The sequence below is a fragment of the Eumetopias jubatus genome, unplaced genomic scaffold (genome assembly GCF_037043125.1).
Source record: "Eumetopias jubatus isolate StellerSeaLion01/CBP00866 unplaced genomic scaffold, mEumJub1_p1.0 scaffold_2, whole genome shotgun sequence".
In the NCBI taxonomy this organism is placed as follows: Eukaryota; Metazoa; Chordata; class Mammalia; order Carnivora; family Otariidae; genus Eumetopias; species Eumetopias jubatus.
Window position 1 is genome coordinate 179,218,313 of NW_028274808.1, and position 20,160 is coordinate 179,238,472.

Sequence of the window (20,160 nt, forward strand, 5' to 3'; positions counted from 1 at the left end):
AGATAATTTATATCAAAGAAGTTAAATTACATAGCTGCTTATATACAGGTATTTCTCTCTATGTTACTTTATGGAGATTAACTATTATTATTGAAATGAAAGTGATTAGTGCACAACATAGGAATTCAATCAATCCTTTTTTTGGGATCTACAGCCTTATCTATTGCCCTGATAAAGATACCATACTGTCAGGGCACCTGGGTGGCTCAGTTGGTTAAGCGTCTGCCCTTGGCTTAGGTCATGACCCCAGAGTCCTGGGATCAAGCCCTGCCTTAGTCTCCCTGCTCAGTGAGGTCTGCTCTTCCCTCTCCCACTGCTGCTCCCCCTGCTTGTGCTCTCTTGTGCTCTCTGTGTCAAATAAATAAAATCGTTTTTAAAAAAATTTAAAAAAAGATACTGTACTGTCGGAGTTTATTATCCTCTCTTGTATTATCTGTTGGTCCCTATTTCTTTGTTTCATCTCCAAGAATATGTCAGGATGATGAAATCTAAGATAAAAAAAAAAAGTGAAGAGAATAAAAAACAAAGAATTTGGAAATAGAAGACAATGATTCAAATGGTGATTCTATTTATTTATGAAGTTTCTTGGTCCACTAAGCTTCAGTTACTTTAAGAAGTGAGACTAATATCATTCTCCACACTGTTCTGTTTGTCAAATATTCTAATTAACACTCATAGTAGGAGTACATCTACTGAGACCCTTCTAGGTGACTGGGGCCATGTGACCTCTTCTGGTAAAAGAATTTTGAACACAAGTGATGTCTCATTTTCAAGCGAAGCATGTAATTATTATGAGACCAACCAGTGTTCTCTTTCTACTCTGCAAACTATGATGGAATCATTCCATATGTTCCTATCCCGTTATTCCAAGTTTCAGTGGGAGGACAGTTAGTATGAGGACCCCAGCTCACACACTTTCTAAGTTGAACAATAGGAAAAGGAAAAAAAAAAAACCTCTTTCTTATTATAATTCATATACTTCTCAAGTTATTACAACATAACCTAGCTTATCCTGACTCACATATAAATTAGTATGGGAAATGGAACATTAAAGTAATACTCTACCTAAAACATGTAGTGTTGTCTTGAGAATCAGGTGGCAGATGAATCAACCTTGTTATTGAAGGCTGAAAGGATAATTATTGGCATCAATATAAACATTTGGTAAAACATTAAGCCACAATAACTTGACACACACAGAGAAAGACAGACAAAGAGATAGAGCATCTAATGAGCTTATTATTTAGAAAAATAAAACATTAATAGCATCTGTTGTTTACTATTATTTGTTTTTGTAAGGTAGCCCATGAAAGAGAGGCTTTCAAGAAAAAAAAAAAAAAACTTACAAATATGATTAAAGGAGAATAAAAGGAATCTGGAAACTTGGATCTTACTGAATAGGAAGAAGCCACTTTTTTCCTACTAGAAGCCATAAAAGAAAAAACTCGAGAAACACTTTGAATCACAAGGACTGATTAAAATTAAACCTCCTGGCAATAAATGGATTCAGATGATGCATAGTAAATACTTTCAAAAGGAAAAATGGCTCAGAGGAAACACTGAATATATGACTTTTTTATGTAATACCGATAGACTCACTGCACCTTGCGATTAATTCCAGAAAAAGTGACATGGACGAAAGAAAACAGAAAAGAAAGAACTGTGTGCGTGTCATAATTAGTTCATGAAGTTGATGAGAACGAAGTTGATAATAAGCCAAGTATATTTTTGTAAGACTATAACCAACCAAAAGAGATGGCAATGATATGAAATTTAAAATAACCTTTTGTTTTAGTTTAGTAGGGCTGCTGTAACTAAGTACAACAATGTAGGTGCTTAGACCACAGAAATATACTCACAGTTCTGGAGGCTAGAAGCCCAAGATCAAGATACTGGAAATATTGGTTCCTTCTGAGGTTTGTGAAGGAAGGATCTACTCCAGGCCTCACTTCTTGACTTGTAGATGGCTATGTTCTCTCTGTGTTTCTCCTATCACCTTCTCTCTAAGCATGTCTGTTTCCAGATTCCCTCTTTTATAACAACACCACTTGTATTGGATTAAGGGCTGACCTGGATTCAGGTATGCCCTGTGGATTAGTCAGGATTCTTCCAAGAGACAAAACCAATAGGAGACATAAGGAGAGAGAGAGAGAGAGAGAGAGAGGGAGGGAGGAGAGATTTATTGTAAGGTATTGACTCATGCAATTATGAAAACTGTGATTATCTGCTTTCTGCAAGTTGTAGACATAGGAAAGCTGATGATGGTATAGATGAAAGGTATAGTTCAAAGGTCTGAGAACCAAAGAGCCAACGATGTAAATCCTGGTCCAAACCTGAAGGCCTGAGAATCAGGAGCACTGAAATCCTCCCTTCCTTCACCTTTTGTCCCATTCAGGCCCTCAGTGGATGAGGTGATGGTCAACCACATGGCGGACAGCAATGCCCTTTATTTAGTCTACTGATTCAAAAGTTACTCTCTTCCAGAAATGCCCTCATAGACACTGCCATAAATAATATTTAACCAGATATCTGGGGATCTCATAATCCAGGCGAGTTGACACATAGAAGTGATCATCACAACCTCATCCCATTTAATTACATCCTCAAGAGTGGATTTCCAAATAAAGTTATGTTTTGAGGTACTGGGCTTTAGAACTTCAACATATGAATTTTGGGGGAGACACAATTCAACTTTTAACACTCTTTGTATTCCAACATTTCACAGGTAGGGGGGAGCTCATAAATCTGCTAAGCCCTTAAGGGCACATTCTATCATATGTTCTATAGTCAGAGAACATAATAGATAAGGAAGTTCCTATTACAGGGTAAAGGACTCAAAAAATTTCTTAGTTGTTGCAAATGCGTTGAACTCTAAATGCATTCCAGTTGTTCTAGATGTACATTACCATATCTCCCAAAACCATTGGTATTCTAGATACTTCAACTGTTTCTTCTTACATAGTTGTCATTGATACCACTAAGTTAGGACATTGTGGCTATTGTGGGACAATCTGGCCCAAGGTGAACAAATTAGTGATCTTCCCTGCAAAGTTAAGAAATGTTATTGAGGAACAGATGCCAGTTTTCCTCTTGTTACTTTCAGCTGAACATGGAAATGATTACAGATGATGACCTTGTTTAGTACCAAGTAAGAAAAAGAGACAGTTGATAGAAGAGATAAGAGAAAAGTAGAAAAAATTGAAGGCCACAAGATCCAATCCTGGGTAGGATTCTAGTAGCTCTCCAGTCTTCTTTAGAGTCCATTCCTGACAAGCATTTCTTTTTTTTTTTTAAGATATAATTTATTTATTTGAGAGAGAGAGCATGAGAGAGCACATAAGCAGGGAGAGAACTAATGGAGAGGGAGAGGCAGACTTCCCTGTTGAGCTGGGAGCCTGATGCGGGACTCGATTCCAGGACCCTAGGATCATGACCTGAGCTGAAGGCAGATGCCAACTAAGCCACCCAGGCGCCCCCTGACAAACATTTCTGTCCTCAGTTTCCCAGAGGTACCACAGTGTCCTAATATTACAATATATGTTATTGTCTTATTTCTACTGCTGCTATTGTTCTGTGGCCATCAGAGTTAGTTTTGATTGAACACAACTAAATGGAAACTATTCAAAACAGAAACCACCTGGAATGGAGTGTTAACCAGGGACAGAAACTATTATGTTAATTATATTATATTATATTATATTATATTATATTATATTATATTATATTATATTATATTATTATACTATATTATAATTGAATTGAGGGAAATTATAAAGAAGTGAACTTCCTTCCATAAGACTGGGAAAATGAGAAATCATTCTGTAAGCACCACAATATTTGGTTATGAAAATTAGATGATGTGCCCATAGATATTAATTTTATGTCTTAGACCAGGAAGGTGCACCAACAGTTCTTTCTTAACTAGAGTAGATATTATGGCTACCAGGTTTAGCAAATATTGTAAAAATCTGTCATTTTGATTTTTTTTTGAAAATTCAAAGTACATCCTTGTTTAGGAGTGATATAAACTATGTGTACTTGTTCTATTTCCTCTACTTCTAGTCTGTGATAAGTCCACTGAACATATAACAGATGTAGAAACAAAGGGGAAATATAGGATGTCTTTACAACTTGACTTGTTGTCACAATTTTTAGTGACTAGAATACAAAAAAATTTCTTTACTTCTTCATAATTTCAACATCTGTAAAATGAGTTTGGTGCTTTGTTATTTGGTCAGAGGCCATGGTGAGCCTCCTTGACTGTTTGTCACTTGGAATGCAATTTTGAATGTTTTGTTTCAAAGATGTCATATGGGAGGAATGAAGTTTTTCAGTCCAATGAGTATTTCCATACATTGTGTACAACTTGGAATTTGTTCAGTCTAATCTTTGCTGCAAACCCCTGTTTACACTGCATAGATCTTTTGCTGGTTCTTCAAGACATATCCTTTTCCAAGAAACTGACTAGCATAATCTCAGCTGATTCTCCACTGGAAGAGGTATAGTAGTTAAACTTCAGACATCTCTGGTACTTCAAAACTGAAAAAAGAAAAATTATAAGCACTCTCATGGCTATGACTGATAATGAAATTCCTCATGTTTTTTTTTTTCTCCTTGAGAATAAAGAATGTTTCATAACCCAATTGACTTTTTGTGAGTTCTACAGTCCTTCTGGTGGTTGGGTGGTGCCCCTTTAAGTTTTACCTCCAGGATACCATGAAAACCACAAGACCACTCACGTTGTAACATGATATATTTTTTATCTATTTTATTCATACACTCTGTACATACTCTATATGTATAGATGTATAAATATTTCATGTGGATATAAACATTTAATATAAATATCTTCCTAAACAGCATTTTAAGAATATTTTCCACTTAAAAACTCCTAAGACATTTCATATATTGTCAGGATCTGTGCTTATGATTTTCAAATATGTACCTTCCCTGCCTGATGAAAAAGCTTATTATCTTTTTAAGACATAAAAAAAGTAATTTTACATTTTTCTGAGTAAATTTATATTTGCAGCCATCATCTTATAAAATATACAGCCATAGTTTAAATGGGAGTTAAAGAGTTTTGATGACATTTTAAAAAATAGACAGAAACTATAAGTTTGAATTCTAGAAAACCTAAGAGAGAGTTGTTAAGATACATGTCTGTATTATGCTAAAGACATAAAACCACTCCAAAACCTTAGTGGCTTGAATACCAAAGTTTTATCTCTTCTAAATGCTATATGTCTTTCATGGGTTGACTTGATTGTTGCTCAAAGCAGCTAATGTCTGCAATAGTTACTGACAAGATACGTACTATCTTAAAAGTTGCCAGGCACAGCACCAAACAGAAAGCAGAGTGCCTCCACCCATTTTTAGACAGACATGGCATACACCACTCTTCATTGGCCAGAACTAGTCAAATGGTCCCATTCAGCCACAATGGGGCTAAAACTTCTTACCTTTCATCTACTCAGAAGTTGAGGAGAGCCAGGTACTAGTGAGCAGAACTACTTATTTGCCCATCAGAGAATAAAATGTGGTATTAGAAGTACTGCCTTTCACTTCCATTACCACTGCATACTACCTAACTTACATTAATAAAATGACTTTATATTTGCTATTACTTCCTCTCCTGTAAAATAAGGATGCAGTATCCATTGTGATATTCTAAGGATCAAAGGAAGTCTGGTAATATGCAAAACATTGTATATAAGATAAAATATTGCATTATAGAAAAATACCCAGAAAAAAGATCTTTTTAAAATAAGCAAAAAATAAACCAGATGATTAGGCTCATGCAGCAGAAATTAACTTGAAATGTTTGCATTTACAAGAGAGAAAACACAATAAATTGACTCATTTGAATATGTGGCAATTACCCATCAAAAGGCTTCCTATGCTGGGACTCCTGGGTGACTAAGTTGGTTAAGTATCTGCCATCAGCTCAGGTCATGATCCCAGGGTAATGCATCAGGCTCCTTCCTCAGCAAGGAGCCTGCTTCTCCTTCTGCCTGCCCCTCCTCCTGTTTGTGCTCTCGCTCGCTAACAAATATATAAATAAAAACTAAAAAAAAAAGTCTTCCTATGCCTATTGCATTGAATGTAAACATAAATTGACACTAATTAATAATTTAGCTATTTTTCTGGATGCTAATTAATATCACTGCAACAAAATGTTGTATTTTTTCTCATTTAAATAGTTCTTTTTTTCTTATCTTTTTAGAATCTTTTATTAACAATATGTCAGTGAACTTTTGATTTCTGGATATTTGAGTGTATTTTTTTTTAGTTCACCATTTAGATTACATTTACTCTAATAGCTTCTAGTTGATTTTTTGAGAATTTGCTAGGTAGGTAGTCATGTGTATAAGTAACAGTTTTAAGTTTCACTTTCCAATATTTCACACTATTGTTTTGTATCTGGCCTCATTTTAACTGACTATATCTCATGTTTGGGGAAGTTAGGAATGTATTTGAACATTATCAGAAGAGATCTGAAGAAAAGAGTAGCTTAAGCAAGTTGAGAGTTTATTATTATCTTGAAAAAAAAGTAAGTAAACAGGTAGACGAAGTAGCGGCTGGTCTAGTAGAAATACTATCTCATAAATCCTAAATCCAACTCTTTACATTTTATACTTCCAACAGTAAAAGTGAGAATTTGTTCAAAGAAAAACAAACATGCTATTGATACCACTATAAATTCATAATCACTAATCTCTAGAAGGTCCTTTATGCTGTCTGGCAATTATACCATAATCAATTTCACTCTGTCTTTTCCTGTTCAGATTATAATTCTGTATATTCTCTTTTGTCCTCAAACTTCCAAAATCTTTCTTCCTTATTCTCTTTCTAAACTTAAACCTTGCTTCCTATATGTTTATAAAAGTTAAAACAAACAAAACTTGCTACAGGTTCCCATCTTCTTACCCTACTTGCTATCTGTTCCCATGTGCATGCTCATATATTCTCTTCTTCGAATAGTAGTACATGGTCCTAGCTAAGGTTAACCCTGAAACTTGCTCATTAGAACCTAGCTCTTCTCTGACAATCAAGCAATTTGCTACAGCTTTTCACCACTGAGTATGATATAAGCTGTAGACTTCTCATTTATGGTCTTTATTATGTTGAAGTCCATTTCCCCATACTCATTTTGTTGAGTTTTTATCATAAATGGTTGTTGAAGTTTGTCAAATGCTTTCTCTGCATCTACTGAAATGATAATGATTTTTGTCCTTCATTTTGTTAATGTGGTGTACCACATTAACTGACTTGTGTGGATGTTGAACCATTCTTGCATCCCTGGACTAAGTTCCATTTGATCAAGGTGTATGATCCTTTTAATGTGCTATTGAATTTGGTTTGAAAATATATTGTTGAGAATTTTTGCATCTATATTCATCAGGGATATTGGCCTGTAATTTCTGTTTCTTGTGGTATCCTTGCCTGGTTTTGGTATCAGAGTATAAGACATGATCAGGAGCAAGACAAGGATGCCCACTCTTGTCACTTTTATTTAAGTGGTATTGGAAGTCCAAGCCACATCAATTAGATAGATAGATAGAAAGATAGACAGATTGCATCCAAATTAAAAAGAAGAATCAAAACTATCATTATTTGCAGATGACATGATACAGTGTATAGAAAACCCTAAGGATTCCATCAAAAAACAGAACTAATAAACACATTTAGTAAATGACAGAATATAAAATCAACACACAAAAATCTGTTGAGTTTTTATAAATAATAGTGATGTACCAGAAAAAGAAATGAATTATACAATTCCATTTAAAATTGCATCAAAAAGAATAAAATATCTAGGAATAAATTTAATCAAGGAAGTAAAAGATTTGTGTATTGAAAACTATAAAACGTTAATGAGAGAAATTAAAGAAGACACAAATAAATGGAAAGGTATTTCATGTTCATGAATTAGAAAAATTAATATTGTTATAACGGACATACTACTCAAAGCAATCTACAGATTCAATGCAATTCCTATAAAAATTCCGTTGGAATTTTCCACAGAAATAAAACAAATAATCTGAAAATTTGTATGGAACCAGATAGTCAACGAGGACCTAAATAGCCAAAACAATCTTGAGAAAGAAGAACAAAACTAAAGGCATCACACCCTCTGCTTTTGAACTATATTACGAAGCTATAGTAATTAAAACAGTATGATACTGCCATAAAAACAGATACATGATCAACGGAACAGAAAAGAGAGTCCAGAAATAAACCCATGCATACATGGTCAATTAATTTATTACAAAGTTGTCAAGAATATACAATGAGCAAAGAGCACGTTCTCCAACAAATGGTGTTGGGAAAACTGGACAGTCCCTTGAAAAAGAATAAAATTTGACCACTATTTTACACCAAACCCAAAAGTTAACTCAAAAAGAATTAAAGACTTCAACTTGAAACTATAAAACCCTTAGAAGAAAACATAAGTGATAATCTCTTTGATGTAAGTCTTGGCGATGATTTTTTGAATCTGACACCAAAAGCAGAAGCAACAAAAACAGAAATAAAGAAGTGGAACTACAACAAAATAAAAAAGCTTCTGCATAGCAAAGGAAACCATCAACAAAATGAAAAGTCAACCTACCAAATAGGAGAAAATATTTGCAAGTCAGAGAGCTAATATTCAAAATATATAAAGAACTCAGACAACTCAATAGCAAAAAACAAACAATTTGAATAGAAAATGGGTAGTATATCTGAATAGAAAATGAGCAGATGGCCAGCAGATACATGAAATGATGCTCAATATTATTAATCATTAGGGAAATTAAAATCAAATCCACAGTGAGATATCACCCTGCACCTGTTAGAATGGTTAATCTAAAAAGACAAGAAATAACAAGCGTTAGCTAGGATGTAGTAAAATAGAAACCTTTGTGCAACATCGGTGGGAACGTAAATTGGTGTAGTCACTATGGAGAACAGTATGGAGTTTCCTCAAAAAATTAAAAATAGAACTATCATATGGTCCAGTAATTCCACTCCGGGTATTTATCCAAAGAAAACAAAAACACTAACTTGAAAAGACATATGCATCCGGGTGTTTATCACGGCATTATTTAAATAGCCAACGTATGGAAACAATCTAAGTGCCCATCGATGAATGGGTGAACAAAGAAATTGTGGTACACACACACACACACACACACACACACACACACACACACACACAGAGGAATATTACTCAGCCATGAAAATGAATGAAATCTAGTCATTTGCAGCAACGTGGATGGACCTGATGGCATTATGCTAAGTGAAGTAAGTTAGACAGAGACAAATACTATAAGATCTCTTTTACCTTTGGAATCTTAAAAATAAAAGAAAAAAAGAAAACAAAACAAACCAGCAAGCTTATAGATGCAAAGAACAGACTGGTGGTTGCCAGAGGTGGTGGGTGTGGGGTGCTAAAAGGGGTTAAGAGGTAAAAAGAAAAAAAAAAAAACCGAATGGCAACAACAGCAATTAAAAAAAAAAAAATGTTCTCAATCACGTCCCCAGATCTACTGAATCAGAATTGGCATTTTAACCAGATCCTACTATGATTCATATGTACATTAGAATTTGAAAAAACAATCTACAGAGATTTCATTCTCCCCGCTCCCTCCTGGGTCAGTGCTATATAGCATATGTTTCTCTCATCAACAAAATATTCTCCCTTGATCCCACATTCCAGTCCAGCTACTGTACCATTTCTCTCCTTCTTTTTTTGAACAACACTTTGTAACAGTGAAAGAGACCCAGTTGTTGCCTTAACTACTTCATTTTAACCTCTTTGTACTTTCTAACTGATTAAGTTCTTCTTTCCAGGCCATCTTTTAACTCAGGCAGAGGACCCAGTGGGCAAAGCATCTCATGGTGGGAACTGAAACTGCCCCTGCCAAGCCGTAAGAGTGACTCTGATGCCAGCAAGACCCCGTGTGATTGACCTCAAGACAATGACCAACACGATCTTTAATGCCCAGCTGCAGGTACCCACTGACCTTTGTCCCACATCTTCCCTATATAAACCTTAGAAGTACTTTCAGCACTTTGGAAACTGTCTTTGGGACACTGGTCTGCTGTCTTGAGGTGTTGCCCTCAGCAAAATAAATTCCCTTCTTGTTTCCCCACCACCTGTCTTTTTGCCTTTGAATATTGTCAGCAGCTACTGGCCAAACCTGGTCTATCTGGGACTCCAGAGTCAGATACTCTTGTAGCCTTGGTCTCTGGTTACAACTGTTTTCTATATTTGCTGTTTCAACTTATTTCTTCACACTCTTCTTAATTCATTCCATCACGTTTTCACTCTTTTACTCCTCTGAAATTACTCTCATCCAGAGGTCAGCAATGGGTTCCATGTTGCTAAAACTTGTGACCATTTCTCAAATCTCATCTTACTTTAGGAAGTAAGTGACACACCTGAACACTTTCCTGCTTGGCTTCCAGCACACTATGTTACCTGGTTTTCCTTTTATATCACTGGCTCCTTCTTGGTTTTGTGGGTTCTTCATCTCTTTGAGGTCTAAATATCCAAATGCCCCAGGTCTCAGTCTTTGGATTTTTTTTTTTCTTTTTAAGAAGTCTATCCATACCTGTTCTTTTGGTCATCTTATCCAGACTCATGGCAATAATTCCCATCTATACATGGCTGACTCTCAAATATGTTGTCTATAAGCAGATCTATGTCTAGAACTTCAGAGAAAACACACACACACACAAATGCCAACTTGACATTTATACTTGGGCATGTGATTGATATCTCAAACTTACCATTTCTACAATTGTCTCTTGATATGCACACCCCCATCATCCTCCTTCAGCTGTCTTTTTTATCTTAAGTAACTGTAATTTCACCTTTCTAATTGTGCCAAATCAGAGACTTGGGGTCAAACTAGACTCCAGCTCCTCTCCATTCACTATATCTGGTCTCTTAGCAAGTCTTCAGGATGATCCTTCAGGACACATCCAGAATTTTACCACCTCTCACCAGGACTACTATACCACCCAGATCCAATTCTCTATCAAATCTCATTTGGATTATTTCCATATATTCCTAACTAGTTTCCCAATGTGTACCTTTATTCATATTCTTACCATAGCAGCCAGAGAAATTACATTAATACCTGAGTCAAATCAAGCCACTTTTATGCTCAAATCCCTCCAATGGCTTTTCTTCCCAGTCAGATTAAAAGCCACTATTGTTTTAGTCCATTCAGGCTGTTCTAACAAATATATCACACTCTGGGTAGCTTACAAACAAAATAAACTTATTTTTCACAATTCTGGAGGCTGGGAAGTCCAAGATCAAGGCACTTGCCGATTTGGAGCCTGGTGAAAGCCACTTTCTCATAGTCATCTTCCTGCTGTGTTCTCACACTGTGCAAGGGACAAAGAATCTCTCTGGGGGCTCTTATAAGATCACTAATCCTATTCATGAGGGTTTCACCCTCATGACCTAATCACCTCCCAAAGGCCTCACTTTGAAGTACCATCATACTGGGGATATGGATTTCAACATATGAATTTGGGGAAAACATTAGACCATATCAAACATCTTACTATAACCTATAAGGCTGACAAAATCTGGATTCTAGCAACTCTGACTTTAATTATTTCATTCTCCTCCCAGTTTTCTCTGTGGTGCTACATGGGCCTCCTTCAGGTTCCTGAAACATGCCCAGCCCTTCCTTGTCACAGGTCCTTTGTCTCTGCTCTTTCCTATTCATGAAAGGATCTTGCCAGGGAGAGCACCATAGCTTCCTCTCACATGGTTTCAGGTCTCTCACATGGTTTCAGGTCTGTCTTTTTTCTTTCTTTTTTAATTTTTTTAAGATTTATTTATTTATTTGAGAGGAAGAGAGTTAGCAAGTAGTGGGAGGGGTAGATGGAGAGGATCTTCAAGCAGACTCCCCACTGAGGGCAAAGCCTGACATGGGGCTCGATACCATGTCATCGAGATCATGACCTGAACTGAAACCAGGAGTCGGGTGCTTAACTGACTGAGCCACCCAGGCGTCCCTCAGGTCTGTTTTCAAAATTACTCTTCAGTAAGACATTTATAGCAACCCTATCTAAAATCCACTCCCCTTCCCCCTAACAAACTTTACTTTTTATCATGATTATTTTATATGTTCTACCTAGTAGTCATCCCTCTCTAATGTACTACATAATTTCTTATTTTTAATTTTTCCTTTTTATTTTTCTTCAGTATAATGTAATTCCATATAGATAAGGATCACTGTCTGTTTTCTTCACTGAGAATGTTCTCAAAACCTGGAATAATATAATACTTAATAACAAAGCCTTGTATCTAATAGGAGTACCAAATATATTTATTGAATAAACAAAGAAACAAGTGCCTCTTTCTTTTATGTGACTCTTCTGCTGTTTCATGGTGTCAGAGTAAGCACTGGGGTTCCAACTATCACAAAAAATATTTTATTTTAATAGAAAAAGTGGCCAAGTGCAAATGATTGCCTACAGCTAATTAAACTCCTTTAAGAATTTACCCAAATCCTCACACAATGGATCTCACTCACTCTATAGATACAGTGTATCTATCTATATAAAACTGGTTGGCATATGAATTTTCTTTTGTAGTATCCTTGTTTAGTTTTTATATCAGAGGTAAGCCAACTTCCTTGTTACATAAGAATTGTTTTTTTTTTCCCCTGAGTAGAATTTCCACCAAAGCTAAGACAAAAGTTAATTCCTTAGACATGCTGAAATCAATCAAAATAAATTATCTTTTAAGTCAGAAGTGAATGATTTAATTTTGAAAAAAAGATTTTTTTTTTTTTCATCAGTAGAAAGGGGCACTCAATGCAAAGTTGCATTCAGTTTTTGGAAATGAAAACATATTTTGGTCCTTTCATGCTAATGGCTCTGTATATTTCTAGCTCATTCTAACTCACTATATATTCTTTTTAATGAATACTGCCACTGTTCACAGGGCGTGCTTGCCAAAACCCTGAGCCAGAAGATAGTGATCTACCCAGATATTATTTCTGTCAGTCCCAGAGGCCATGAAGCCTTGAGCAGCTTCTTCCCAGGTACTATGTAAAGATCTGTCATGTATGCCATGAGTAAAAAGAAGTTAAAAAGCATCAGTCTAGGTATTTTCTTTGGATTTATAACAGTCCACAATCTCAATTCCTAGTAGCCTCAAATAATTTTATGGAATGAAATAAAATATAGTAATACAGAATAAAATATTAATTAAACCTATATGAAGCTTAACACATAAAGGCTGAAGAATTATAAAGGAAAAGGCAATGACCTTAATTCCCATACAAGCAAAGAATATTGACTGGAAACATGAATAATTAATTAATTCATAGCTAATTGTATGGGTATTTGACAGCCTTAAAGGGAAGTATCAGTATGCTCATCAGATAGCTGTGTCATTTATAAAGTATACCCAGAATTGAAAAGAGAGATGTCCTCGGAAAAAACTACGGATAACAATAATCATGGTAATTCCAGGCTTCATTAATTATCAGACTTCATGAACATACCTCTGGGCTTGGAATATTTGGGATACCATTCTCATCACCATGACCACATTTTTCACACTCTTAATACCGTTTGTTGGGCTGACCACCTCTCTGACATGTGTCTTTCAAATCATATTATACTATCTAATATTTCACTATTGTCATCAGAACATTTGATCTACCAATGCCATTTCTACTGTATTAACAAGTAACACTTGCCTAGTTTATGGTTCCAAAGGCTCCACAGAAATTTAAAGCCACAAAATCTTTGAATAAAGTGTTTTTTGTACAATTTCTCATTTGATCCAAGACAGCTGGGTAAAACAAATATCTCCATTCTATTTTCACAGATAAGAATGGTGAGACAGAGTTTCTTCTCTACTACCTATCATTCACCTTACCAAGTGCGAGATATGATTAGGGATAGCCTCTGGAATTCAGTCACATCCAACCTTCCACCTTCTGCTCATTCTGGAATACTAGGCCCTTGCTTAAAATCCCCAAGTTGGTGTTTTTTTGCCTGCCAAGTATATCTAAAAAGAAAACTCATTTACCTAGGGGTCATTGTGAGTATCATGCAAAGTCATTCTTTTAAAGCTCTTCCAATGGGACCGGGAACAAAGTAAATAATACCTAAATGTTAGTAGATATTATTGATATTAGCAGAACTTCCAACATATATCCTCCAATTCAATGGTTTATACTTCTACAATTGGCCAAATCATTTACCCAATTTGCTTCTTCTCCATCAAATCTCTTTGAATTATGGCACTTTTATTTAGATGTGATAATATGTCAAACACTTCCTCTCAGCAGCTATTGTGTCATATCAAGAAGAATTTCCATGTCATTGATCTTCTATGTTATTAAGTTGTTAGTTGCTTTCTTAGAGCAATCTCATTTTCAAGTTCTTAGCCTCAAGTTATTCTTGATTTATGCTATCCTAATTTACACACCATTTTTTTTTTTGCCCATAAAATAGTAAAATAATATTTAGGTTTAAAGTGAGATTTGAAAGAAAGAAGGTCAGAGATTAGAGTAGAACAATCCAAAATGGGTTATAATGACTCAGTTTGTGACAGAATGAAGGCCAGCTGGGATCATTAGATATAAGAGAAGCGCTAATTCAGTTAGGTGTAAAGATTTAGATGGCTTTGATTCATGTCATACCATGTATCAATTTGACAGTCAAACAAACGTTATCCAAATTGAATCCAATCACAGAGCCTTAAGAGATTTACCCATTTCTAATTAGTGGAAAAGTAGGAAAATATCATGTCCCTAAAGCCTTCAGGAAGAAGAAGAAATGCAATTTGTTAATTGTCAACTGCCAGACTGAATCCTTTACTTGTCAGTCATTGCAATTGAGGATAGCTGTGGTTACTAATTTGATTCTTTAATACAATAGAAGAGAGGCAGGAAGTAAAAATATTTTCTCTAGAAGCTGTTATAATCCTACAGATATAAGGAACAATTACTTCATGAATTCACTCACATGGTGCAACATTGAAAATTCACATCTGGGTCAGTGTTAACAAAGATTTTTTTTGTGACCTTAAATAGTGTTACCAAAGATGGTTAGAGCAATGAGCATTTACCACTGTAGGGAAGTTACCTAAGTGTGATCACCCACACTAAATCTGCATTTTATAATCTGTGTGGAAACATACACAGAAACAATCTAATATAATTGTGCATCTAGGGGAAATAAATTCTGATGCAAAGTTGTTTCTTTTTTAATGCTAGAGAAGAAATAAATCCTTTCATTTTACTAAACTGAGGAAAGATCCAGGTTCCAAGAAATACACAACAAGTGAGTTGTGGGTTTGCAGATAAAATATTTACATCCGTGCTACTCCGAATCCATGATTATCAACCTCAGCTGCACGTTCAAAGATACATACCAGCTTGACTGTATTTTCCTGATAGGTACTGACTCACTGACCATGTTGGCAATCAGACTTTCTTCACATTCCACCTGCAGACTGCTACTTCTCTCTTACCACCAGCTCTCAATTCACATAGAAAACTGAAGTCATCAGCTTACCATTTCTTCAACTTTTGGCCACTGAACTTAAGAATTTACTTAAACTTGTTTTGTATCTAGATCTTTCTTATCATTTGACAATATTCATGTTACTATCATATTAAAAATATTAAACAGAAATCATATTGAATTTCTCATGCCTCTAAACTGGTACTTCCTTGTTCTCCTTCCATAGTCAAACTGCTATAACTGTCTATATTAGCGATCTCTACTTCTGTAATTTTCATTTACTCTTTAAACCACTGGCTTAAACTCTGATGGCTATGCATCTAAAGTTTTGCTTTGGAATGGTGGCTTGAAGTCATTGTAGATCATCTTCCCAGCAAAACAACCATAACTGATGAAAACTGTAATACACACAAACAAAAAAATCTCCAAATAAACAAAAACAACCATTTAGCATACCTATAAATTTCCTAAGATCATACAGCAAATGGAGAAACAATTCTTCAAGAAAACCTACTAAATCTCAGAAACAGCAAAAGTCTATGGCATTTGACCATAACCCACTCCCTTCTTGGCCATTTATATACCTTCTTTGGAGAACATTATAGCCGATCTTTGATCTATTTTTAAGATTATTTATCTTCTTAGGAACACCTGGGTGGCTCAGTTGGTTGGGCATCTGCCTTCAGCTCAGGTCATAATTCTGGAGTCCTGGGATCGAGTCTCACATCCAACTCCTTGCTCAGTGGGGAGCCTGCTTCCTCCTCAGCCTGATGTTCCCCCTGTGTGTGCTCTCTCTCTCTGACAAATAAATAAATAAAAATCTTAAAAATATGTTATTTATCTTTTTATTATTGAGTTGTAAGAGTTCTTTATATATTTTGAATCTAATCCTTTATCAGATATATGACTTAAAGTATGTTCTCTCATTAGGGGTGTGTGTGTGTGTTTATGTTTGTAAAGGTATTGTTAGTAGTACAAAGATTTTTTGATTTTTTTTTAATGGAATTCGATTTCTCTTTTTTTTGTCTTGTCATTTAGTGTCATATTTAAGTAGGTTCTAGCTAACCTAGGTCAACATTATGCCTATGTTTTCATCTAAGAGTTCTACAGTTTTTATTTTTAAATTTATTTCTGTTGTCCATCTTGAGTTATTTTTTATGTTACATATAAGGAGGCATACAACTTTATTCTTTTGCATGTGGATAGCTAATACAATTATTTCCCCCATTGAATTGTCTTGGCATCCTATCCTTGTTGAAATCAGTTGACCATAAATGTAAAGTATTTTTCCTGGATTCTCAAGTCTGTCCATTTATCCATGACCATCCTTCTGCCAGTACCACACTTTCTTGATTACTGTAGCTTTGTAGTAAGTTTTGAAACTAAGAAATATTAGTTATCAAACCTAGTTCTTCTTTTCAAGATTTCTTTGGTTATTCTTTATTCCTAACATTTCTATATGAATTTTAACTATTAATTTCTGAAAAACAACAACAAAAAAAAAACCTCCAGTTGGGATTTTGGTAGGCATTGAGTTGAAAGTGTGAATTAATTTGGAGAGATTTGCCATTTTTGCCAATATTAAGAGAATCAGAGCAGGGAGGAAGGAGACAATTAAAAATGGCAGCCTCCCCTACCCAGGGAGAATCTGAAATCTGTAGAGACACTAATCTGATGGCTGAAGCTTCCCAGAGTACAGTTTCCATGTCATTGACCTGAGGGAATGGAATAAATATTTAGTATGAAAATGACTTCAAGTCCTTGCCACTAAATGGTATACTTAAATTTGTTTTATATGATTGTAACAATTTGGATTTATATAAAAGTCTGTATTTCAAAGTAAAGTATAACACATTATTTATAGATCATGTAGTGTTTCCCATGATGTCTGGTAGAACATAACAATTTTTCTCCGTCTTGCAGGAGGGTATTTTGAGGCAAGGTAATTTAAATAATAATCCCTAGATGATATGTGATAATTAAATAGAATAGCTATTTGGTGTTTTTTAACAATGTAACTATAATTATTATAAAAGAAAAAGGCACTTTTATCTATAGTAAAAAGACAAAGAGGATTAAAGTAATTGTTTAAATAAGGGGAAATTTTTCTAAATTTTCTAGATAGTTTGGCTGAAAGCTTTCTTTTTAAGTCTAGAATCACATGAATGATTACCTCATTTCTCTTTCACTTTGCCTGTGTATATTGGACCTCAAGAGCATTAAGTTTTATCCCTCTCAGAAGCATCCAGACAATAGCCATACATTTTACCTTGCAAACCATTTTATACATATAAATAGAGAAAGAATTTGGATTTGTAACTTAGAACATTTTAAACATCGCATTTCTCTTCCTTGATGGATATTTAAAGAAATATTTGAGTTAATCTTCAAAAAATTCTTCAATATAGATTTGGAAAAGAGGCTGAAATTAATGTTATCAAAAATAAAAGAAAAAACCCACATACCTATATTCAGAAGAGGAAAGATTATCAACTGTGTAGTTCTAGTTCACAAACATTAAGTAGTCTGAACTTTCTTAGAAGTGGTCAGAATGCAAATTACAGATGTTTAAGTGTGAGCAACCACCCACACATTTATTTACATAAACTAACCAATAAGAATTCTTGAAGTCATTTTCATACTAAATATGTATGAGGCTGAAAAGAACTCAGATTTTTACTATAATTTGGTACTTGCTCAAAATTTCAGGTTTTCTCATAAGGTCTTTGAAAGCTAATGACTAAATGTGGGTAGAAACAATTGACATGTCTTTCTTTTTTTCTGAAGGATATAGACCAAAGCTATCTACCAGAGAGACAGAAAAAAGGACAAGGTTTTATGTCTGGATTATCTAGATTTATTACCTACTTTGGAAAATGTTCTATTTCACTCTTCACTCAGATTACAGAAAGAAAATCCTTTAAAAATATGATTTAAAAAAAGATGAATTTTAAATTTACATTCTCCTTTAGCTATTGTATCACTAAAAGAAATAAATCTTCAAAGTGCAAAAGAACTGCATCAGTGCTTTCAGCACTAAATTATTATCTTCAAGGTTTCAATTCAAATCATATAGAGATTGACCCAATCTACTGTATGTGGGTTCTATATTGAATATGCAAAAAACATTGATTCATGTGTTGTTTTATTCCACTGTCTCTGTTAACAACTGTAGTTTCTTAGATATGTCATCATATTCATTCCATATTTAAGAAAGGGTAGAGAAAAAATTTTAAATGTATGTCAAAACAGCATATTATATATTCATATATAGAAAATATGAGGAATTGCCCTCATTGAAACAAACTATAAAAGCCTTAAAGCTTCACAGTGACAAACTTGGTAGGCCACACAGCCAGTGTAAAATTGGATTCAGTGTGATTATTTCTGGGCAATAATTCAGAGCAAATAACATCAAGGAAGGCTTGCGTAAATCCAGATGGAAAAAGTGGATTTAAATCAAACTAATAGGTTGCAAAACATATGAAATATGCTTTGTACTGTGCCTTGGAGACACATGGCCAAATCCATATTCAAAAAGTAAAAACAAACCAGAGTGATTTGAGGAATAAATTACTTGTCATCGTGATCTTTAAAAATGCCAGAATTTAATGCAAAAATATAATCCTAACATTTATTGCAGCAAAAATAAATGTCAACATATTAGACTTAACTGGCAAAGCCTTGTGGTAGCATTTCTACAGAGTGAAAGGAACATGACGAGCTGTATTTCACATTTATTAGAATGAGATTTGGTCTTCTTTATCATAAGCAGTAGATTTAAACACTTTATTTTAATTTATTTCATGGTATTGAGGAAAACATTGACTCAGATAAGAAAAAAATGCCATATAATCTTGTTCCCTGAAACAATCCATCAATCTCAGAAGCTAAATATGTACTATGACAACACCAAACCTTTATAGTTGGAAAGAAGAATCGAGTACAAAATGGCTGTGACATATTCCATGTCCCAGGCAGCATATGTGCGTGGGAAATTCTGTGTGGATGCATAGTGATACATAATATATACAGGTTGTTTTTCTTTTTGTATCATTCCTTCATGTTGTTTGCAGAGCTGACAATGAATAGTATCCAGGTCTTAGAATTCCGTTAACTCATTCTACCCCAAATAGGTTCTTATTTATAAAAGTTATAACTTATGTATGTATTAAATGCATATTTGATATTTGAGTGCCATTCCCATAACAAGGCTTTTGAGCTTTTACATATCTGATATTTTATAATCCATTTAAGTAACACTCCCCATATTCTCAAGAAACGGAATATTCAAAAATTCAGATACTATGGACAAATGACAAACATACTTTCTTTAGACTTGATAAAGATTGAGCATAATAATATTTATCATAATAAAAGCAAAATGTGTAGAGTGCTCTATACAAAACCAAAATGTGCATAAACACAATAAATATGTAAATATGTAAATCCAAATGTTTGCATACACATGAAGTGTGCAAAGATAAATACATAAATACCTTTTCCAGGAGGGCAAAAACTCAGTTTTTATTTGCATGAAGCAATGTGCAATTATACATGCAAATTTTGATATGTCTAGTATGAAAATTAGTAATTTCACCACACTGCACCCTGCAAAGATATTTACATTTAAATACGAATCCACTTAACAGGTAGGTA